The sequence below is a fragment of the Chiloscyllium plagiosum genome, unplaced genomic scaffold (assembly GCF_037043375.1).
Source record: "Chiloscyllium plagiosum isolate Xiang-an unplaced genomic scaffold, Cpla_swu_hap1 HiC_scaffold_28, whole genome shotgun sequence".
Taxonomy (NCBI): Eukaryota; Metazoa; Chordata; class Chondrichthyes; order Orectolobiformes; family Hemiscylliidae; genus Chiloscyllium; species Chiloscyllium plagiosum.
Window position 1 is genome coordinate 44,455,225 of NW_028270166.1, and position 21,700 is coordinate 44,476,924.

General features: G+C 50.1%; 13 non-coding genes across 13 annotated transcripts; all 13 read left to right on the forward strand.

Moving 5' to 3' along the window:
* Window positions 1-934: 934 nt before the first annotated feature.
* trnak-uuu (transfer RNA lysine (anticodon UUU)) lies at window positions 935-1,007 on the forward strand. Its single transcript has one exon. It is a non-coding gene; the product is annotated as a tRNA-Lys (tRNA).
* Window positions 1,008-2,101: 1,094 nt separating this feature from the next.
* trnak-uuu (transfer RNA lysine (anticodon UUU)) lies at window positions 2,102-2,174 on the forward strand. Its single transcript has one exon. It is a non-coding gene; the product is annotated as a tRNA-Lys (tRNA).
* A 1,093-nt stretch (window positions 2,175-3,267) lies between these two features.
* trnak-uuu (transfer RNA lysine (anticodon UUU)) lies at window positions 3,268-3,340 on the forward strand. The gene has a single exon. It is a non-coding gene; the product is annotated as a tRNA-Lys (tRNA).
* A 1,093-nt stretch (window positions 3,341-4,433) lies between these two features.
* Window positions 4,434-4,506, forward strand: trnak-uuu (transfer RNA lysine (anticodon UUU)). The gene has a single exon. It is a non-coding gene; the product is annotated as a tRNA-Lys (tRNA).
* Window positions 4,507-5,598: 1,092 nt separating this feature from the next.
* Window positions 5,599-5,671, forward strand: trnak-uuu (transfer RNA lysine (anticodon UUU)). Its single transcript has one exon. It is a non-coding gene; the product is annotated as a tRNA-Lys (tRNA).
* Window positions 5,672-6,763: 1,092 nt separating this feature from the next.
* Window positions 6,764-6,836, forward strand: trnak-uuu (transfer RNA lysine (anticodon UUU)). Its single transcript has one exon. It is a non-coding gene; the product is annotated as a tRNA-Lys (tRNA).
* Window positions 6,837-7,928: 1,092 nt separating this feature from the next.
* On the forward strand, window positions 7,929-8,001 carry trnak-uuu (transfer RNA lysine (anticodon UUU)). The gene has a single exon. It is a non-coding gene; the product is annotated as a tRNA-Lys (tRNA).
* A 1,092-nt stretch (window positions 8,002-9,093) lies between these two features.
* trnak-cuu (transfer RNA lysine (anticodon CUU)) lies at window positions 9,094-9,166 on the forward strand. The gene has a single exon. It is a non-coding gene; the product is annotated as a tRNA-Lys (tRNA).
* A 1,091-nt stretch (window positions 9,167-10,257) lies between these two features.
* Window positions 10,258-10,330, forward strand: trnak-cuu (transfer RNA lysine (anticodon CUU)). Its single transcript has one exon. It is a non-coding gene; the product is annotated as a tRNA-Lys (tRNA).
* Window positions 10,331-11,424: 1,094 nt separating this feature from the next.
* trnak-uuu (transfer RNA lysine (anticodon UUU)) lies at window positions 11,425-11,497 on the forward strand. The gene has a single exon. It is a non-coding gene; the product is annotated as a tRNA-Lys (tRNA).
* Window positions 11,498-12,591: 1,094 nt separating this feature from the next.
* Window positions 12,592-12,664, forward strand: trnak-uuu (transfer RNA lysine (anticodon UUU)). The gene has a single exon. It is a non-coding gene; the product is annotated as a tRNA-Lys (tRNA).
* A 1,091-nt stretch (window positions 12,665-13,755) lies between these two features.
* trnak-cuu (transfer RNA lysine (anticodon CUU)) lies at window positions 13,756-13,828 on the forward strand. The gene has a single exon. It is a non-coding gene; the product is annotated as a tRNA-Lys (tRNA).
* Window positions 13,829-14,922: 1,094 nt separating this feature from the next.
* On the forward strand, window positions 14,923-14,995 carry trnak-uuu (transfer RNA lysine (anticodon UUU)). The gene has a single exon. It is a non-coding gene; the product is annotated as a tRNA-Lys (tRNA).
* The last annotated feature ends 6,705 nt before the right edge of the window (window positions 14,996-21,700 follow it).

Consider the following 21,700-nt stretch of genomic DNA (forward strand, 5'->3'; position numbering starts at 1 on the left):
TCCCGCAAAGCGTGGCTTCTGTTTGAATTGATCTCTTTCAGGTCCTCCAAATGTGCGTATCAGAAATTAGCATCGAATCCCTCGACTGTGGAAACAGGCTCCCGACTCTCCCAGTAGTATCCCCCACACACCCAAACCCCTACCGCATGACTCTATTTACCCCGAACAAATGCACCGAACCTACACATCCCTGAAAACAATGGGCAATTTAGCATGGCCAGAACACCTGACCTGCACACCTTTGGACTGTGGGAGGAAACCGGATCCGTCCGACGAAATCCACGCAGACACGGGTAGAATGTGCAAACTGCACACAGGGAGTCGCCCGAGGCTCGAATCCGACAAGGGTCCGTGGCGCTGGGAGGCAGCAGTGAAATCCTGATTCTATTTGCACGTGCTGAAGCTTCGATTTATGGACACTGCTGTCATCGATGGTCTGCTTTTTTAAAATCAAGTCAGACACTTCAAACGGAACCTTTCATGCACATCTTCCTTGTTTTGGAGCTGATGGTGATGTGGCAGTGCGTGTGGGAGTGTCGGTGCCTGCGGCTTGTGTTCGGGTGGATTGTGTCGAGCAGAGAGTGGATGCTGGGGGTAGGGACTGTGCGTGGTGTTGGAGGGATGATGATGAGGCCGTCTCATGAGCACCGTTCTTACTTTGGCGGTGCTGTGTTGTAAGCTTGCTGATGGCTTTGACGGTGCCAGAGGTGTGTGTTGAGGAGGGTTGTTACAGTAGGGAGAGGTCGGGGCGGCAATGGAATGGGGGTGATGAAGAGAGACAGCGGTTTGGAATCGGCCCTGCACAGTCGGGGCTGCCCGTCTTTCCTACTGAATTGTGTGGATTGTGTCAGAATGGCTGCGCGAGAGTGTGAAGCGCGAACGTCTTTTCCAGCTCAAGCAGGAAAAGCCGCAGCAGGGCGGCGGCTTGCCACGAGCCCGGGTAGCTCAGTCGGTAGAGCATCAGACTTTTAATCTGAGGGTCCCGGGTTCAAGTCCCTGCTCGGGCGGGTCGCTTTTAAATTGCACTGCCACGGGACAACAGCGAAGGCGTAGTGCGAGCAAATCAGACTGAATGGCCCTCACATTGTGGCGGTGGGAAGCAAGCACAGGCCACTTTTGCCTGCATTTCCGAAATGTGGCAGTTGCTGCCAAACTCGCGGTGTTTCTCCCGCAAAGCGTGGCTTCTGTTTGAATTGATCTCTTTCAGGTCATCCAAATGTGCGTAATCAGAAATTAGCATCGAATCCCTCGACTGTGGAAACAGGCTCCCGACTCTCCCAGTAGTATCCCCCACACACCCAAACCCCTACCGCATGACTCTATTTACCCCGAACAAATGCACCGAACCTACACATCCCTGAAAACAATGGGCAATTTAGCATGGTCAGAACACCTGACCTGCACACCTTTGGACTGTGGGAGGAAACCGGATCCGTCCGACGAAATCCACGCAGACACGGGTAGAATGTGCAAACTGCACACAGGTAGTCGCCCGAGGCTCGAATCCGACAAGGGTCCGTGGCGCTGGGAGGCAGCAGTGAAATCCTGATTCTATTTGCACGTGCTGAAGCTTCGATTTATGGACACTGCTGTCATCGATGGTCTGCTTTTTTAAAATCAAGTCAGACACTTCAAACGGAACCTTTCATGCACATCTTCCTTGTTTTGGAGCTGATGGTGATGTGGCAGTGCGTGTGGGAGTGTCGGTGCCTGCGGCTTGTGTTCGGGTGGATTGTGTCGAGCAGAGAGTGGATGCTGGGGGTAGGGACTGTGCGTGGTGTTGGAGGGATGATGATGAGGCCGTCTCATGAGCACCGTTCTTACTTTGGCGGTGCTGTGTTGTAAGCTTGCTGATGGCTTTGACGGTGCCAGAGGTGTGTGTTGAGGAGGGTTGTTACAGTAGGGAGAGGTCGGGGCGGCAATGGAATGGGGGTGATGAAGAGAGACAGCGGTTTGGAATCGGCCCTGCACAGTCGGGGCTGCCCGTCTTTCCTACTGAATTGTGTGGATTGTGTCAGAATGGCTGCGCGAGAGTGTGAAGCGCGAACGTCTTTTCCAGTTCAAGCAGGAAAAGCCGCAGCAGGGCGGCGGCTTGCCACGAGCCCGGGTAGCTCAGTCGGTAGAGCATCAGACTTTTAATCTGACGGTCCAGGGTTCAAGTCCCTGCTGCGGCGGGTCGCTTTTAAATTGCACTGCCACGGGACAACAGCGAAGGCGAAGTGCGAGCAAATCAGACTGAATGGCCCTCACATTGTGGCGGTGGGAAGCAAGCACAGGCCACTTTTGCCTGCATTTCCGAAATGTGGCAGTTGCTGCCAAACTCGCGGTGTTTCTCCCGCAAAGCGTGGCTTCTGTTTGAATTGATCTCTTTCAGGTCCTCCAAATGTGCGTATCAGAAATTAGCATCGAATCCCTCGACTGTGGAAACAGGCTCCCGACTCTCCCAGTAGTATCCCCCACACACCCAAACCCCTACCGCATGACTCTATTTACCCCGAACAAATGCACCGAACCTACACATCCCTGAAAACAATGGGCAATTTAGCATGGCCAGAACACCTGACCTGCACACCTTTGGACTGTGGGAGGAAACCGGATCCGTCCGACGAAATCCACGCAGACACGGGTAGAATGTGCAAACTGCACACAGGGAGTCGCCCGAGGCTCGAATCCGACAAGGGTCCGTGGCGCTGGGAGGCAGCAGTGAAATCCTGATTCTATTTGCACGTGCTGAAGCTTCGATTTATGGACACTGCTGTCATCGATGGTCTGCTTTTCAAAAATCAAGTCAGACACTTCAAACGGAACCTTTCATGCACATCTTCCTTGTTTTGGAGCTGATGGTGATGTGGCAGTGCGTGTGGGAGTGTCGGTGCCTGCGGCTTGTGTTCGGGTGGATTGTGTCGAGCAGAGAGTGGATGCTGGGGGTAGGGACTGTGCGTGGTGTTGGAGGGATGATGATGAGGCCGTCTCATGAGCACCGTTCTTACTTTGGCGGTGCTGTGTTGTAAGCTTGCTGATGGCTTTGACGGTGCCAGAGGTGTGTGTTGAGGAGGGTTGTTACAGTAGAGAGAGGTCGGGGCGGCAATGGAATGGGGGTGATGAAGAGAGACAGCGGTTTGGAATCGGCCCTGCACAGTCGGGGCTGCCCGTCTTTCCTACTGAATTGTGTGGATTGTGTCAGAATGGCTGCGCGAGAGTGTGAAGCGCGAACGTCTTTTCCAGCTCAAGCAGGAAAAGCCGCAGCAGGGCGGCGGCTTGGCACGAGCCCGGGTAGCTCAGTCGGTAGAGCATCAGACTTTTAATCTGACGGTCCAGGGTTCAAGTCCCTGCTGCGGCGGGTCGCTTTTAAATTGCACTGCCACGGGACAACAGCGAAGGCGAAGTGCGAGCAAATCAGACTGAATGGCCCTCACATTGTGGCGGTGGGAAGCAAGCACAGGCCACTTTTGCCTGCATTTCCGAAATGTGGCAGTTGCTGCCAAACTCGCGGTGTTTCTCCCGCAAAGCGTGGCTTCTGTTTGAATTGATCTCTTTCAGGTCCTCCAAATGTGCGTATCAGAAATTAGCATCGAATCCCTCGACTGTGGAAACAGGCTCCCGACTCTCCCAGTAGTATCCCCCACACACCCAAACCCCTACCGCATGACTCTATTTACCCCGAACAAATGCACCGAACCTACACATCCCTGAAAACAATGGGCAATTTAGCATGGCCAGAACACCTGACCTGCACACCTTTGGACTGTGGGAGGAAACCGGATCCGTCCGACGAAATCCACGCAGACACGGGTAGAATGTGCAAACTGCACACAGGGAGTCGCCCGAGGCTCGAATCCGACAAGGGTCCGTGGCGCTGGGAGGCAGCAGTGAAATCCTGATTCTATTTGCACGTGCTGAAGCTTCGATTTATGGACACTGCTGTCATCGATGGTCTGCTTTTTTAAAATCAAGTCAGACACTTCAAACGGAACCTTTCATGCACATCTTCCTTGTTTTGGAGCTGATGGTGATGTGGCAGTGCGTGTGGGAGTGTCGGTGCCTGCGGCTTGTGTTCGGGTGGATTGTGTCGAGCAGAGAGTGGATGCTGGGGGTAGGGACTGTGCGTGGTGTTGGAGGGATGATGATGAGGCCGTCTCATGAGCACCGTTCTTACTTTGGCGGTGCTGTGTTGTAAGCTTGCTGATGGCTTTGACGGTGCCAGAGGTGTGTGTTGAGGAGGGTTGTTACAGTAGAGAGAGGTCGGGGCGGCAATGGAATGGGGGTGATGAAGAGAGACAGCGGTTTGGAATCGGCCCTGCACAGTCGGGGCTGCCCGTCTTTCCTACTGAATTGTGTGGATTGTGTCAGAATGGCTGCGCGAGAGTGTGAAGCGCGAACGTCTTTTCCAGCTCAAGCAGGAAAAGCCGCAGCAGGGCGGCGGCTTGGCACGAGCCCGGGTAGCTCAGTCGGTGGAGCATCAGACTTTTAATCTGACGGTCCAGGGTTCAAGTCCCTGCTCGGGCGGGTCGCTTTTAAATTGCACTGCCACGGGACAACAGCGAAGGCGTAGTGCGAGCAAATCAGACTGAATGGCCCTCACATTGTGGCGGTGGGAAGCAAGCACAGGCCACTTTTGCCTGCATTTCCGAAATGTGGCAGTTGCTGCCAAACTCGCGGTGTTTCTCCCGCAAAGCGTGGCTTCTGTTTGAATTGATCTCTTTCAGGTCATCCAAATGTGCGTAATCAGAAATTAGCATCGAATCCCTCGACTGTGGAAACAGGCTCCCGACTCTCCCAGTAGTATCCCCCACACACCCAAACCCCTACCGCATGACTCTATTTACCCCGAACAAATGCACCGAACCTACACATCCCTGAAAACAATGGGCAATTTAGCATGGTCAGAACACCTGACCTGCACACCTTTGGACTGTGGGAGGAAACCGGATCCGTCCGACGAAATCCACGCAGACACGGGTAGAATGTGCAAACTGCACACAGGTAGTCGCCCGAGGCTCGAATCCGACAAGGGTCCGTGGCGCTGGGAGGCAGCAGTGAAATCCTGATTCTATTTGCACGTGCTGAAGCTTCGATTTATGGACACTGCTGTCATCGATGGTCTGCTTTTTTAAAATCAAGTCAGACACTTCAAACGGAACCTTTCATGCACATCTTCCTTGTTTTGGAGCTGATGGTGATGTGGCAGTGCGTGTGGGAGTGTCGGTGCCTGCGGCTTGTGTTCGGGTGGATTGTGTCGAGCAGAGAGTGGATGCTGGGGGTAGGGACTGTGCGTGGTGTTGGAGGGATGATGATGAGGCCGTCTCATGAGCACCGTTCTTACTTTGGCGGTGCTGTGTTGTAAGCTTGCTGATGGCTTTGACGGTGCCAGAGGTGTGTGTTGAGGAGGGTTGTTACAGTAGAGAGGTCGGGGCGGCAATGGAATGGGGGTGATGAAGAGAGACAGCGGTTTGGAATCGGCCCTGCACAGTCGGGGCTGCCCGTCTTTCCTACTGAATTGTGTGGATTGTGTCAGAATGGCTGCGCGAGAGTGTGAAGCGCGAACGTCTTTTCCAGCTCAAGCAGGAAAAGCCGCAGCAGGGCGGCGGCTTGCCACGAGCCCGGGTAGCTCAGTCGGTAGAGCATCAGACTTTTAATCTGAGGGTCCAGGGTTCAAGTCCCTGCTCGGGCGGGTCGCTTTTAAATTGCACTGCCACGGGACAACAGCGAAGGCGTAGTGCGAGCAAATCAGACTGAATGGCCCTCACATTGTGGCGGTGGGAAGCAAGCACAGGCCACTTTTGCCTGCATTTCCGAAATGTGGCAGTTGCTGCCAAACTCGCGGTGTTTCTCCCGCAAAGCGTGGCTTCTGTTTGAATTGATCTCTTTCAGGTCATCCAAATGTGCGTAATCAGAAATTAGCATCGAATCCCTCGACTGTGGAAACAGGCTCCCGACTCTCCCAGTAGTATCCCCCACACACCCAAACCCCTACCGCATGACTCTATTTACCCCGAACAAATGCACCGAACCTACACATCCCTGAAAACAATGGGCAATTTAGCATGGTCAGAACACCTGACCTGCACACCTTTGGACTGTGGGAGGAAACCGGATCCGTCCGACGAAATCCACGCAGACACGGGTAGAATGTGCAAACTGCACACAGGTAGTCGCCCGAGGCTCGAATCCGACAAGGGTCCGTGGCGCTGGGAGGCAGCAGTGAAATCCTGATTCTATTTGCACGTGCTGAAGCTTCGATTTATGGACACTGCTGTCATCGATGGTCTGCTTTTTTAAAATCAAGTCAGACACTTCAAACGGAACCTTTCATGCACATCTTCCTTGTTTTGGAGCTGATGGTGATGTGGCAGTGCGTGTGGGAGTGTCGGTGCCTGCGGCTTGTGTTCGGGTGGATTGTGTCGAGCAGAGAGTGGATGCTGGGGGTAGGGACTGTGCGTGGTGTTGGAGGGATGATGATGAGGCCGTCTCATGAGCACCGTTCTTACTTTGGCGGTGCTGTGTTGTAAGCTTGCTGATGGCTTTGACGGTGCCAGAGGTGTGTGTTGAGGAGGGTTGTTACAGTAGAGAGGTCGGGGCGGCAATGGAATGGGGGTGATGAAGAGAGACAGCGGTTTGGAATCGGCCCTGCACAGTCGGGGCTGCCCGTCTTTCCTACTGAATTGTGTGGATTGTGTCAGAATGGCTGCGCGAGAGTGTGAAGCGCGAACGTCTTTTCCAGCTCAAGCAGGAAAAGCCGCAGCAGGGCGTTGGCTTGCCCCGAGCCCGGGTAGCTCAGTCGGTAGAGCATCAGACTTTTAATCTGAGGGTCCAGGGTTCAAGTCCCTGCTCGGGCGGGTCGCTTTTAAATTGCACTGCCACGGGACAACAGCGAAGGCGTAGTGCGAGCAAATCAGACTGAATGGCCCTCACATTGTGGCGGTGGGAAGCAAGCACAGGCCACTTTTGCCTGCATTTCCGAAATGTGGCAGTTGCTGCCAAACTCGCGGTGTTTCTCCCGCAAAGCGTGGCTTCTGTTTGAATTGATCTCTTTCAGGTCCTCCAAATGTGCGTAATCAGAAATTAGCATCGAATCCCTCGACTGTGGAAACAGGCTCCCGACTCTCCCAGTAGTATCCCCCACACACCCAAACCCCGACCGCATGACTCTATTTACCCCGAACAAATGCACCGAACCTACACATCCCTGAAAACAATGGGCAATTTAGCATGGTCAGAACACCTGACCTGCACACCTTTGGACTGTGGGAGGAAACCGGATCCGTCCGACGAAATCCACGCAGACACGGGTAGAATGTGCAAACTGCACACAGGGAGTCGCCCGAGGCTCGAATCCGACAAGGGTCCGTGGCGCTGGGAGGCAGCAGTGAAATCCTGATTCTATTTGCACGTGCTGAAGCTTCGATTTATGGACACTGCTGTCATCGATGGTCTGCTTTTTTAAAATCAAGTCAGACACTTCAAACGGAACCTTTCATGCACATCTTCCTTGTTTTGGCGCTGATGGTGATGTGGCAGTGCGTGTGGGAGTGTCGGTGCCTGCGGCTTGTGTTCGGGTGGATTGTGTCGAGCAGAGAGTGGATGCTGGGGGTAGGGACTCTGCGTGGTGTTGGAGGGATGATGATGAGGCCGTCTCATGAGCACCGTTCTTACTTTGGCGGTGCTGTGTTGTAAGCTTGCTGATGGCTTTGACGGTGCCAGAGGTGTGTGTTGAGGAGGGTTGTTACAGTAGAGAGGTCGGGGCGGCAATGGAATGGGGGTGATGAAGAGAGACAGCGGTTTGGAATCGGCCCTGCACAGTCGGGGCTGCCCGTCTTTCCTACTGAATTGTGTGGATTGTGTCAGAATGGCTGCGCGAGAGTGTGAAGCGCGAACGTCTTTTCCAGCTCAAGCAGGAAAAGCCGCAGCAGGGCGGCGGCTTGCCACGAGCCCGGGTAGCTCAGTCGGTAGAGCATCAGACTTTTAATCTGAGGGTCCAGGGTTCAAGTCCCTGCTCGGGCGGGTCGCTTTTAAATTGCACTGCCACGGGACAACAGCGAAGGCGTAGTGCGAGCAAATCAGACTGAATGGCCCTCACATTGTGGCGGTGGGAAGCAAGCACAGGCCACTTTTGCCTGCATTTCCGAAATGTGGCAGTTGCTGCCAAACTCGCGGTGTTTCTCCCGCAAAGCGTGGCTTCTGTTTGAATTGATCTCTTTCAGGTCATCCAAATGTGCGTAATCAGAAATTAGCATCGAATCCCTCGACTGTGGAAACAGGCTCCCGACTCTCCCAGTAGTATCCCCCACACACCCAAACCCCTACCGCATGACTCTATTTACCCCGAACAAATGCACCGAACCTACACATCCCTGAAAACAATGGGCAATTTAGCATGGTCAGAACACCTGACCTGCACACCTTTGGACTGTGGGAGGAAACCGGATCCGTCCGACGAAATCCACGCAGACACGGGTAGAATGTGCAAACTGCACACAGGTAGTCGCCCGAGGCTCGAATCCGACAAGGGTCCGTGGCGCTGGGAGGCAGCAGTGAAATCCTGATTCTATTTGCACGTGCTGAAGCTTCGATTTATGGACACTGCTGTCATCGATGGTCTGCTTTTTTAAAATCAAGTCAGACACTTCAAACGGAACCTTTCATGCACATCTTCCTTGTTTTGGAGCTGATGGTGATGTGGCAGTGCGTGTGGGAGTGTCGGTGCCTGCGGCTTGTGTTCGGGTGGATTGTGTCGAGCAGAGAGTGGATGCTGGGGGTAGGGACTGTGCGTGGTGTTGGAGGGATGATGATGAGGCCGTCTCATGAGCACCGTTCTTACTTTGGCGGTGCTGTGTTGTAAGCTTGCTGATGGCTTTGACGGTGCCAGAGGTGTGTGTTGAGGAGGGTTGTTACAGTAGAGAGGTCGGGGCGGCAATGGAATGGGGGTGATGAAGAGAGACAGCGGTTTGGAATCGGCCCTGCACAGTCGGGGCTGCCCGTCTTTCCTACTGAATTGTGTGGATTGTGTCAGAATGGCTGCGCGAGAGTGTGAAGCGCGAACGTCTTTTCCAGCTCAAGCAGGAAAAGCCGCAGCAGGGCGTTGGCTTGCCCCGAGCCCGGGTAGCTCAGTCGGTAGAGTATCAGACTCTTAATCTGAGTGTCCAGGGTTCAAGTCCCTGCTCGGGCGGGTCGCTTTTAAATTGCACTGCCACGGGACAACAGCGAAGGCGTCGTGCGAGCAAATCAGACTGAATGGCCCTCACATTGTGGCGGTGGGAAGCAAGCACAGGCCACTTTTGCCTGCATTTCCGAAATGTGGCAGTTGCTGCCAAACTCGCGGTGTTTCTCCCGCAAAGCGTGGCTTCTGTTTGAATTGATCTCTTTCAGGTCCTCCAAATGTGCGTATCAGAAATTAGCATCGAATCCCTCGACTGTGGAAACAGGCTCCCGACTCTCCCAGTAGTATCCCCCACACACCCAAACCCCTACCGCATGACTCTATTCACCCCGAACAAATGCACCGAACCTACACATCCCTGAAAACAATGGGCAATTTAGCATGGCCAGAACACCTGACCTGCACACCTTTGGACTGTGGGAGGAAACCGGATCCGTCCGACGAAATCCACGCAGACACGGGTAGAATGTGCAAACTGCACACAGGTAGTCGCCCGAGGCTCGAATCCGACAAGGGTCCGTGGCGCTGGGAGGCAGCAGTGAAATCCTGATTCTATTTGCACGTGCTGAAGCTTCGATTTATGGACACTGCTGTCATCGATGGTCTGCTTTTTTAAAATCAAGTCAGACACTTCAAACGGAACCTTTCATGCACATCTTCCTTGTTTTGGAGCTGATGGTGATGTGGCAGTGCGTGTGGGAGTGTCGGTGCCTGCGGCTTGTGTTCGGGTGGATTGTGTCGAGCAGAGAGTGGATGCTGGGGGTAGGGACTGTGCGTGGTGTTGGAGGGATGATGATGAGGCCGTCTCATGAGCACCGTTCTTACTTTGTCGGTGCTGTGTTGTAAGCTTGCTGATGGCTTTGACGGTGCCAGAGGTGTGTGTTGAGGAGGGTTGTTACAGTAGAGAGGTCGGGGCGGCAATGGAATGGGGGTGATGAAGAGAGACAGCGGTTTGGAATCGGCCCTGCACAGTCGGGGCTGCCCGTCTTTCCTACTGAATTGTGTGGATTGTGTCAGAATGGCTGCGCGAGAGTGTGAAGCGCGAACGTCTTTTCCAGCTCAAGCAGGAAAAGCCGCAGCAGGGGGTTGGTTTGCCGCGAGCCCGGGTAGCTCAGTCGGTAGAGTATCAGACTCTTAATCAGAGAGTCCAGGGTTCAAGTCCCTGCTCGGGCGGGTCGCTTTTAAATTGCACTGCCACGGGACAACAGCGAAGGCGTAGTGCGAGCAAATCAGACTGAATGGCCCTCACATTGTGGCGGTGGGAAGCAAGAACAGGCCACTTTTGCCTGCATTTCCGAAATGTGGCAGTTGCTGCCAAACTCGCGGTGTTTCTCCCGCAAAGCGTGGCTTCTGTTTGAATTGATCTCTTTCAGGTCATCCAAATGTGCGTAATCAGAAATTAGCATCGAATCCCTCGACTGTGGAAACAGGCTCCCGACTCTCCCAGTAGTATCCCCCACACACCCAAACCCCTACCGCATGACTCTATTTACACCGAACAAATGCACCGAACCTACACATCCCTGAAAACAATGGGCAATTTAGCATGGCCAGAACACCTGACCTGCACACCTTTGGACTGTGGGAGGAAACCGAATCCGTCCGACGAAATCCACGCAGACACGGGTAGAATGTGCAAACTGCACACAGGTAGTCGCCCGAGGCTCGAATCCGACAAGGGTCCGTGGCGCTGGGAGGCAGCAGTGAAATCCTGATTCTATTTGCACGTGCTGAAGCTTCGATTTATGGACACTGCTGTCATCGATGGTCTGCTTTTTTAAAATCAAGTCAGACACTTCAAACGGAACCATCCATGCACATCTTCCTTGTTTTGGAGCTGATGGTGATGTGGCAGTGCGTGTGGGAGTGTCGGTGCCAGCGGCTTGTGTTCGGGTGGATTGTGTCGAGCAGAGAGTGGAGGCTGGGGGTAGGGACTGTGCGTGGTGTTGGAGGGATGATGATGAGGCCGTCTCATGAGCACCGTTCTTACTTTGGCGGTGCTGTGTTGTAAGCTTGCTGATGGCTTTGACGGTGCCAGAGGTGTGTGTTGAGGAGGGTTGTTACAGTAGAGAGAGGTCGGGGCGGCAATGGAATGGGGGTGATGAAGAGAGACAGCGGTTTGGAATCGGCCCTGCACAGTCGGGGCTGCCCGTCTTTCCTACTGAATTGTGTGGATTGTGTCAGAATGGCTGCGCGAGAGTGTGAAGCGCGAACGTCTTTTCCAGCTCAAGCAGGAAAAGCCGCAGCAGGGCGGCGGCTTGGCACGAGCCCGGGTAGCTCAGTCGGTAGAGCATCAGACTTTTAATCTGACGGTCCAGGGTTCAAGTCCCTGCTGCGGCGGGTCGCTTTTAAATTGCACTGCCTCGGGACAACAGCGAAGGCGTAGTGCGAGCAAATCAGACTGAATGGCCCTCACATTGTGGCGGTGGGAAGCAAGCACAGGCCACTTTTGCCTGCATTTCCGAAATGTGGCAGTTGCTGCCAAACTCGCGGTGTTTCTCCCGCAAAGCGTGGCTTCTGTTTGAATTGATCTCTTTCAGGTCCTCCAAATGTGCGTAATCAGAAATTAGCATCGAATTCCTCGACTGTGGAAACAGGCTCCCGACTCTCCCAGTCGTATCCCCCACACACCCAAACCCCTACCGCATGACTCTATTTACTCCGAACAAATGCACCGAACCTACACATCCCTGAAAACAATGGGCAATTTAGCATGGCCAGAACACCTGACCTGCACACCTTTGGACTGTGGGAGGAAACCGAATCCGTCCGACGAAATCCACGCAGACACGGGTAGAATGTGCAAACTGCACACAGGTAGTCGCCCGAGGCTCGAATCCGACAAGGGTCCGTGCCGCTGGGAGGCAGCAGTGAAATCCTGATTCTATTTGCACGTGCTGAAGCTTCGATTTATGGACACTGCTGTCATCGATGGTCTGCTTTTTTAAAATCAAGTCAGACACTTCAAACGGAACCTTTCATGCACATCTTCCTTGTTTTGGAGCTGATGGTGATGTGGCAGTGCGTGTGGGAGTGTCGGTGCCAGCGGCTTGTGTTCGGGTGGATTGTGTCGAGCAGAGAGTGGAGGCTGGGGGTAGGGACTGTGCGTGGTGTTGGAGGGATGATGATGAGGCCGTCTCATGAGCACCGTTCTGACTTTGGCGGTGCTGTGTTGTCAGCTTGCTGATGGCTTTGATGGTGCCAGAGGTGTGTGTTGAGGAGGGTTGTTACAGTAGAGAGAGGTTGGGACGGCAATGGAATGGGGGTGATGAAGAGGGATAGCGGTTTGGAATCGGCCCTGCACAGTCGGGGCTGCCCGTCTTTCCTACTGAATTGTGTGGATTGTGTCAGAATGGCTGCGCGAGAGTGTGAAGCGCGAACGTCTTTTCCAGCTCAAGCAGGAAAAGCCGCAGCAGGGCGGCGGCTTGCCACGAGCCCGGGTAGCTCATTCGGTAGAGCATCAGACTTTTAATCTGAGTGTCCAGGGTTCAAGTCCCTGCTCGGGCGGGTCGCTTTTAAATTGCACTGCCACGGGACAACAGCGAAGGCGTCGTGCGAGCAAATCAGACTGAATGGCCCTCACATTGTGGCGGTGGGAAGCAAGCACAGGCCACTTTTGCCTGCATTTCCGAAATGTGGCAGTTGCTGCCAAACTCGCGGTGTTTCTCCCGCAAAGCGTGGCTTCTGTTTGAATTGATCTCTTTCAGGTCCTCCAAATGTGCGTATCAGAAATTAGCATCGAATCCCTCGACTGTGGAAACAGGCTCCCGACTCTCCCAGTAGTATCCCCCACACACCCAAACCCCTACCGCATGACTCTATTCACCCCGAACAAATGCACCGAACCTACACATCCCTGAAAATAATGGGCAATTTAGCATGGCCAGAACACCTGACCTGCACACCTTTGGACTGTGGGAGGAACCCGGATCCGTCCGACGAAATCCACGCAGACACGGGTAGAATGTGCAAACTGCACACAGGTAGTCGCCCGAGGCTCGAATCCGACAAGGGTCCGTGGCGCTGGGAGGCAGCAGTGAAATCCTGATTCTATTTGCACGTGCTGAAGCTTCGATTTATGGACACTGCTGTCATCGATGGTCTGCTTTTTTAAAATCAAGTCAGACACTTCAAACGGAACCTTTCATGCACATCTTCCTTGTTTTGGAGCTGATGGTGATGTGGCAGTGCGTGTGGGAGTGTCGGTGCCTGCGGCTTGTGTTCGGGTGGATTGTGTCGAGCAGAGAGTGGATGCTGGGGGTAGGGACTGTGCGTGGTGTTGGAGGGATGATGATGAGGCCGTCTCATGAGCACCGTTCTTACTTTGTCGGTGCTGTGTTGTAAGCTTGCTGATGGCTTTGACGGTGCCAGAGGTGTGTGTTGAGGAGGGTTGTTACAGTAGAGAGGTCGGGGCGGCAATGGAATGGGGGTGATGAAGAGAGACAGCGGTTTGGAATCGGCCCTGCACAGTCGGGGCTGCCCGTCTTTCCTACTGAATTGTGTGGATTGTGTCAGAATGGCTGCGCGAGAGTGTGAAGCGCGAACGTCTTTTCCAGCTCAAGCAGGAAAAGCCGCAGCAGGGGGTTGGTTTGCCGCGAGCCCGGGTAGCTCAGTCGGTAGAGTATCAGACTCTTAATCAGAGGGTCCAGGGTTCAAGTCCCTGCTCGGGCGGGTCGCTTTTAAATTGCACTGCCACGGGACAACAGCGAAGGCGTAGTGCGAGCAAATCAGACTGAATGGCCCTCACATTGTGGCGGTGGGAAGCAAGAATAGGCCACTTTTGCCTGCATTTCCGAAATGTGGCAGTTGCTGCCAAACTCGCGGTGTTTCTCCCGCAAAGCGTGGCTTCTGTTTGAATTGATCTCTTTCAGGTCATCCAAATGTGCGTAATCAGAAATTAGCATCGAATCCCTCGACTGTGGAAACAGGCTCCCGACTCTCCCAGTAGTATCCCCCACACACCCAAACCCCTACCGCATGACTCTATTTACCCCGAACAAATGCACCGAACCTACACATCCCTGAAAACAATGGGCAATTTAGCATGGCCAGAACACCTGACCTGCACACCTTTGGACTGTGGGAGGAAACCGAATCCGTCCGACGAAATCCACGCAGACACGGGTAGAATGTGCAAACTGCACACAGGTAGTCGCCCGAGGCTCGAATCCGACAAGGGTCCGTGCCGCTGGGAGGCAGCAGTGAAATCCTGATTCTATTTGCACGTGCTGAAGCTTCGATTTATGGACACTGCTGTCATCGATGGTCTGCTTTTTTAAAATCAAGTCAGACACTTCAAACGGAACCTTTCATGCACATCTTCCTTGTTTTGGAGCTGATGGTGATGTGGCAGTGCGTGTGGGAGTGTCGGTGCCAGCGGCTTGTGTTCGGGTGGATTGTGTCGAGCAGAGAGTGGAGGCTGGGGGTAGGGACTGTGCGTGGTGTTGGAGGGATGATGATGAGGCCGTCTCATGAGCACCGTTCTTACTTTGGCGGTGCTGTGTTGTAAGCTTGCTGATGGCTTTGATGGTGCCAGAGGTGTGTGTTGAGGAGGGTTGTTACAGTAGAGAGAGGTTGGGACGGCAATGGAATGGGGGTGATGAAGAGGGATAGCGGTTTGGAATCGGCCCTGCACAGTCGGGGCTGCCCGTCTTTCCTACTGAATTGTGTGGATTGTGTCAGAATGGCTGCGCGAGAGTGTGAAGCGCGAACGTCTTTTCCAGCTCAGGCAGGAAAAGCCGCAGCAGGGCGTTGGCTTGCCCCGAGCCCGGGTAGCTCAGTCGGTAGAGCATCAGTCCTTTAATCTGAGGGTCCCGGGTTCAAGTCCTTGCTTGGGCTTCGCATTATGTGAAGTAAGCGTACTACAATCAGATGGGATGGTGTTCTCGTTTCTTTGGTTAAATCCAACACTCTCGGCATCAGATGAACAGGGGAAATAGGAGTGTGAGAAGTCTCCTAAGTCCTCTTTTCCAACAAGATCGGAAGTGCTATGTATCACAACTCGGTTCCTTTTTCATACCAGCTCCTCATAGATCTCAACTTCCTGATATTTCAAAAATCGACTCACCACCTCTTTCGATACTTTTAGTTCGCTATCTTTGCAGCTCTTTGGACTGCATTCTCCATACATTCTGGGAGAAGAAATGCTTTCACTTCTTCGTTCTACATGAGTGCCTCCCTTATTATGTAACTGTGTCCACCAGTAGTGGAATCATCTTCTCAACTTTCACCCTTTCAAGCTCCCACAGAATTTGTATGATTCAACAAGATCATCCTTAACTCTAATGAAAAAAAACCTAACCCATTTAACCGTTCATTATAAATCAAACGCTATATCCCAAGAATATACCTTGTGAATCTCTCTTGAGCAGCCTCTAATGCTATACATTAGCTTTTCTGAAACACAAGGGTCAAAACTGTACACAGTTCTCCAGATGCAGCCTTTCCAACAGCCTGTACAGTTATAATAAGAATTCCTTAATTTTAATTCCAAGTTACCATCAATAAAAGCCAAATTCTATTTCCCTTTTTAATTACTTGCTGAACCCAAACACTAACTGCTTTTGTTTTGAGAACTCCAAAATCCTTCAATGCTGGTCTTTTTAGACTGTCTCTCCATTTAAATAATAGCCAGCTTTTTGGTTCTTCCTACCAAAGTGCATGGCCTCACACTTTACTAAATTAAAAACAGTGCCTCCATTATCTCTGCAGCCACTTCCTTTAAAACCCTTGGATGTAAGCCATCAGGTTCTGGCAAATTGTCTGACTTTTATCCAATTCGTTTGTTCAATGCTTTTTTCCTCATGATACAGATTATTGCCAGATCTGTCCTCAAATTAGCACTTCGCTTATCTGTTAACTTTGGGCTATTTATCGTGTCCTTGATCATGAAGTTCAAAATATGGGTTTCAACCATCTGTAGTTTCCCTGAAATTATTTAGTCACATCTTCCACACACTTAGTTCAGTCACTTGCTTGCTGATTATATGCCCATAAGCATTCTTGCTATCTATTTTGTTATATTTATCCAATTTACATTCATAGTAAATGTTCTCTACCTTTATTAGCCGTTTGATCATCTACTGCTGGTTTCTAAAAAAATCCCAATCCTATGGCCTACCACTAGGTTTTGATACTTTATTCCCGCACCTCTGTTTGAATTTTTTCGACTTTTGAAACTCCCCTACAATTGAAACCACCCTCAACGAATTAGTTAGTTCACACCCTAGTTATACTATTCACTAGGACAGCAGTCCCAAAGTCTGGTTCAAATGAATCCTGTCCCCACAACACAGCGCTGTCTTTACCCAATACTGGAGCCAGAATCCCATGTACAGAGCCCATTGCTCCCATAACAATCTTTGAATCACATATTTATCTCTTGAAACTTATTTACCCTACACCAATTTGCACCTGGCTCCGATAGTAACCTGACAAAAATTCCATTTGGTTCTGCTCTTTTATTTAGCTTTGAGCAGTTTGCAATCCCTCAGCACAAATCTTTCTTAGTCCTGTCTATATTGTCAATACCTACATGGACCATGACAACTACAGATTTACAACTACAACCTTCAACTACCACTGCAAATTGTTATCCAGCCCTGAAGAGTTTTCCTGAATCTTGCTATCAATGTAGCCTTCGGGAGTCTACATTTTGTTGCACAGAACAGTATTTCTTCCTCAACGACACTATTCTGCTGTGGAATTTCCCTACTCTTAGAATAAGGACACATTACTGATCCAAACAATAATACAATAATGATTGAGGAATTTTGAAGCAATACTCATGCATGGTAGAAACAAATAAGAAGATTAGGAACCTGGTTCTTTGGTTGGGTAACTTAACCAGCTGTGCGCCAGTCCACACTCTCTGGAATACGGTAATAGTGTCGAGCTTTCATTGGCTCTCGTGTCTGGTTATTCATTGGCACAGCTTTCCTCTCATATGTGTTTAATAATTCAGCAAATTCTTTTAGTGTCTGAAGAAAAAGAAAGAATTAGATTTTCTACAGTATGTCTCACAGACTCAGGCCATCGAATGCAATAGGGATTTAGGAAACACAGCTGCCAATTTGTGCATAGGAAATTGCATGGACAGTAATGTGGTAAATGATCAGATAGTCTTCTGCTAATGCTATCTGGAAAGTCAACATTGACCAGGAAACTGCACCAATTCTTTCTGGTGTTTGTACATGATGCTCGAGGAGAAAGTGAGGACTGCAAATGCTAGAGATCAGAGCTGAAAATGTGTTGCTGGAAGACTTCCTGCGCTTTTCCAGCAACACATTTTCAGCTTTGTAAATGATGCTGTTTGGGATGCAGTATTCTATTATAAAGACAGGACAACATTTGTATCTGCGCCTTGATTTTTTTTTTTTGCACTATGCTATGTCCAAACATTTGATCTCAGGTCAAAATCTAAGCTTGTGTTTCTCTCACATTTCATCACTCTGGATCATGGTAGCTATGGGTGGAGGTTGTTGCCTAGTGGTATTATCACTGGACAGTTAATCCAAAGACTCAGGTAATGTTCTGGGGGCCTAGGTTTGAAAGTCTTCATGGTAGATGGCAGAATTTGAATTCAACAGAAATTTGGAGTTCCAAATTGAATGATGATTATGAAACCATTGTCCGAAAAGAAATGCAACTGGTTCACTAATATCCTTTAGAAAAGAAAACTGCCATCCTCACCTGGTCGGGACTACATATGATTCCAGACTTATAGCAATGTGGTTGACTCTTAACTAGCCTCTGGCAAAACATTCTGGCCCAGCCAGCAATGTCTTCATCTTGTAAATGCATTACAAAAAGCAGATTTTGTGGTGATTTGTTACTTGAACATGTGGGCCCTCAAGATATAAACAATGCTGTTAAAACAACATTTGGAGTCAGAAAGTCATAGAGATGTACAGAACAGAAACAATTCCTTCAGTCCATTTCATCCATGCCGACCTTATATCATAAATTAATCTAGTCCCATTTTCCAGCACTTGGGCCATATCCCTCTAACCCTTTTCTATACATCCAAGTGCCTTTTCAATGTTGTAATTGTACCAGCCTCCACCACTTCCTCTGGCAACTCATTCCATACTTGCACCACTGTCTGCATGAAAATATAGTCCTTCAGATCCCATTCAAATCTTTCCCCTCTCACCTTAAACATATGTCCTCTAGTCTTGAACTCTCCCAGTCTGGGGAAAAGACCTTGGCTATTCAATCTATCCATGCCCCTCGTGATTTTATAAACCTCTATAAGATCACCCCTCAGCCTCCGATGCTCCAGGGAAAACAGCCCCATTCTATTCAGCCTCTCCCTATAGCTCAAACCTCCCTACCCTGGCAACATCCTTATAAATCTTTTCTGAATCCTTTCACGTTTCACAACATTCTTCCTACTGCATGCATGATTCCAAAAGTGGACTAATCACTGTTCTTTACAGCCACAACATGATCTGCCAACTCCTATTCTCAATGCACTGACCAATAAAAGCAAGCATACCAAATGCCATCTTCACTATTCTATCAACCAGGGAGCCCACTTTCAAGGATCTATGAACCTCCACTCCAAGCTGTCTTTATTTAGCAACACTCCCCAGGACCTTACTATTAAGTGTATAAGTCCTGCCCTGATTTGCCTTTACAAAATGCAACACCTCACATTTATCTGAATTAAACTCTATCTGACACTCCTCAGCCCATTTACCTATCTGATCAAGGTCATATTGTACTATGAGGTAACCTTCTTCATTGTCCACTACACCTCCAATTTTGGTGTCATCTGCAAACTTATGAACCTCCTATGTTCGCATCCAAACCATTTATATAAATAATGAAAAGCAGTGGACCCAGCACCGATCCTTGTGGCATTCCACTTGTCACAGTCCTCCAATCTGACAAGCAAGCCTCCACCACCACCATCTGTCTGCTTCCTTTGAGCCAGTCTGTATCCAAATGGCTAATTCTCACTATATTCCATGAGATCTAACCTTGCTAACCAATCTACCATGAGCAAACTTGTCGAATGCCATACTGAAGTCTATATAGATCACGTCCACCACTCATAAATCCCCTTAATTACTTCTTTAAAAAACTCAATCAAGTTAATGAGTTGTGATTTCCCACGCACAAAGCCATGTTGACTGTCCCTAATCAGTTTTTGCATTTCCAAATACATGTAAATCCTATCCCTCCAGATTCCCTCCAACAACTTACCCACCATGGACTTTTACTATAAACCCACAGACTCGCATAACTACCTGGACAATACCTCCACCCACCCCAGTAGCCTGCAAGAATGCTATCCCATTTTTCCAATTCCTCTGCCTTTGTTGCATCTCCTCAGATGAGGAGACCTTCCACTCGCAAGCATCCCAGACGTCCACTCATTTTGAACAACATGCTTTTCCCCCTCTGTCATCCAGACAGCCATCCTCTGCACTTACTCCATTCCCTGCTCCACTGCTTTAAACCCCCACCCTTCCAACCACCACAAAGACAGAGTCCCCCACTCCTCGCCTCCCACCCGATCAGTCTCTGCATCCAATGTATATCCTTAAACACTTCTGCCAACTCCAACTAGACCCCAACACCAAGAACATCTTCGTCTCCCCACCCATTTCTGCCTTCCGCAAGGACTACTCCCTTCGCCAATCCTTTGTTTGCACCACTCTCCCCACCGACCCCCCGAATCCCCAGGGACCTTCCCCTGTAACCGTAAAAGATGCAAAACCTGCAGTTACACCCCCCCCCCCCAACACACCTCCATCCAGGGCCCTAAACAATCCTTCCATGTGAGACAGGGGTTCACCTGCCTCGCCTCCAACCTAGTTTACTGTATCTGGTGCTCCCGATGTGGTTTTCTCTACATCGGAGACACCAAATGTTAACTAAGGGAACGTTTAAGCGAGCATTTCAGCAGTGCCTGAAGAGGCCAACCTGACCTCCCAGTCACCTATTTACCAAAGCTACTTCATGTCCCCTTTTTGCCTTCCTGATTTCCCTTTGAAGTGTACTCCTACTGCCTTTATAATCTTCTAGGCATCCACTCTGTCCCTGCTGTCTATACCTGACATAATCTTCCTTCTTTCTCTTAGCTAAAGCCTCAATTTCTCAATTCATCAGCATTCCCTACACCTACCAGCCTTTCCTTTCACCCTAACAGGAATATACTGTCCCTGGACTCTCGTCATCTCATTTATCAAGGTTTTGCAATGTCCTACTGTCCCTTACCTGTGAACATCTGCCCCCATTCACCTTTTGAAAGTTCTTGCCAAATTCCATCAAAATCACCCTTCCTGCAATTTAGAATTTTGACTTTTAGATTCGATCGATCCTTTTCCATCTCTATTTCAAAACCAGTAGAATTTTGGACATTGGCCCCAAAGTGCTTCCCCACTGACACCTCAGTCACCTGCTCTGCCTTATTGCTCAAGAGTAGGTCATGTTTTGCACCTTCTCGAGTCGGTACATCCACATCCTGACTCAGAACATTTTCTTGTAGACACTTAACAAAATCCTGTCCATCTAAGCCCTTAACACTATGGCAGTCCCAATCTACTTTTGGAAAGTTACAGCCTCCTACAATAACCACCCTATTATTCTGACAAATAACTGAGATCTCCTTACAAGTTATTTTCTCTATTTTCCCACTGACTATTGGAGGGTCTATAGTACAGTCCCTGTAAGATGATCATCCCTTTGTTTATTTCTCAGTTCCACTCAAATAACTTCCCTGGACATATTCCCTGGAATACCTTCCCTAAGTACAGCTAACTAAACCTTGATCAAGAATGCCAATCCCCCTCCTCCCTTGCCCCCTTTCTATTCTTCTGATCGCATCTATACCTTGGAACATTAAACTGCCAGTCCTGTCCACCCCTGAGCCACATGTTAGTAACTGCTATGATGTTCGGTACCAGAAACCTGGCTGTCAGTACTACATACAGCTATGAGTCCATCATTCCCTAATTTTCCAAAACAGCATACTTGTTCAAGTTGGGGATAGCCACAGGAGATGCCTGCACTACCTGCCTCCCTCGCCTACGTTTCCTGGAGGTAATCTATCAACCTGAATGTATCTGTGGTTTATCTCCCTTCCTGCAACTACCATCTATCACACCCTCCTTGCTTCTGTAAACTCTTCATTGCCTCTAGCTGCCATTCCAACTGCTCCATGCGATCCAATAAGATTATCAACCAGACACACTTCATGCAGATATAATCATCAGTAACATGGAAACTCTCTCTAATCTTCCACATCCGACAGGAAGAGCACATCACTCTACTAAAGGCCGCCTTTGCACCTTAACAATCTGCAGACCCAGAAAATAGCCCAGTCTTCCTGATGTAAAAACACTTCTCCAGGCCAAATTAGTATCTATGTTTTATATTTTAAAAGTTTAATCAAGAGACAGACCTCAACAAAAACATTTAATCAAAAATAAAACCACTGTACTCACTGTTGTAGATTTATATTTTAAAAAAGTGAGATAACACTTTAAAACCTAGCCACTGAGCTGTTCCCATGCTGTGAGCTCCCCTAAA